This window comes from Numida meleagris, unplaced genomic scaffold (assembly GCF_002078875.1).
Source record: "Numida meleagris isolate 19003 breed g44 Domestic line unplaced genomic scaffold, NumMel1.0 unplaced_Scaffold283, whole genome shotgun sequence".
NCBI lineage: Eukaryota > Metazoa > Chordata > Aves > Galliformes > Numididae > Numida > Numida meleagris.
The window spans coordinates 87,600-88,560 of record NW_018364534.1 but is presented as its reverse complement, the minus strand read 5'-3'; positions in this window follow the sequence as shown (position 1 = coordinate 88,560).

The following is a 961-nucleotide window of genomic DNA, read 5'->3' as shown; positions in this document are numbered from 1 at the left end:
TGCTCCTTGCAGAGTTTTTTAACATTCCAGGGATTCCAGGAGAGGGTCGCAGCAAAGAGGAGAGGGGGGAAGAAGTAAAAACCTTCAGCTCATCGCCAGCAGCCGCGGCCATGAGGCTTAAAGAGAACGTTTGGCTCCGAGTCTGTTTGAAAACACGACATCTACGAAAGCAATTAACGCTGCCTTGAGAAAACAGAGGTGCAATAAAGGGGAGGGAGAGGTCTGTTGACTTTGGAAGCGTTTCCCCGCGAGTTCTCCGCTGGGCACCAGGATGCGCTCAGATCGGGTTTCTGGGCTGGAGGAGGGGGTGAAGTGGGGTGGACGCTGCAAAATATGCTGCAAAACAATCCAAGAGGGCAGGAAAAAAAAAAAATAGAAGGAAAACTCACAGCAGTGGGAAGGGAAACGCATCCCCAGCATCGCCCCGGAGCTGCAAAGGGGCTCGGGTACTCGAGCTCCAACCCGGAGCGCTCGTGCAGCTGCAAAAGGAGAGGGGCTGACGTCAGGTTTTTGGGTGCAGCCATTGTTATTTTGGGTGTTGTTCTCGGGCGCAGTGATTTTTTGGGGGTGGAGTTCCGCGTCCTTGAAGGGTGAGGTCACTCAGGGTCACGCGTGCGTTGGGTTTTGGTTTGTCTCCAACCCGACGGCATCTCAGCTCTCAGCTCTCCTCCCTCCGATCTGCAAATAGATGCTCTTTTTTTTTTTTTTTAATGTGGTTTTTTTTTTCCCCCCTCTTTTTGCAAAAGCACAAAAGGAAAAACTGCTGTTGTTAACCTCAGAAATACTCTCCCCTCCGTCTGAAAGCACGAAGCCACCCGGGACAGGTTTGCACAAGCCCTGACCTGATCCAACCTGATTTCTCGTTCCTCTTTGTCCTGAATTTGGGCTCTGTGTGTGTGTGTGGGGGGGGGGGGCCAGAAGTGCAAAATGTGCCCTTGCCCCTTTGCTGCAAAGCTGCCAC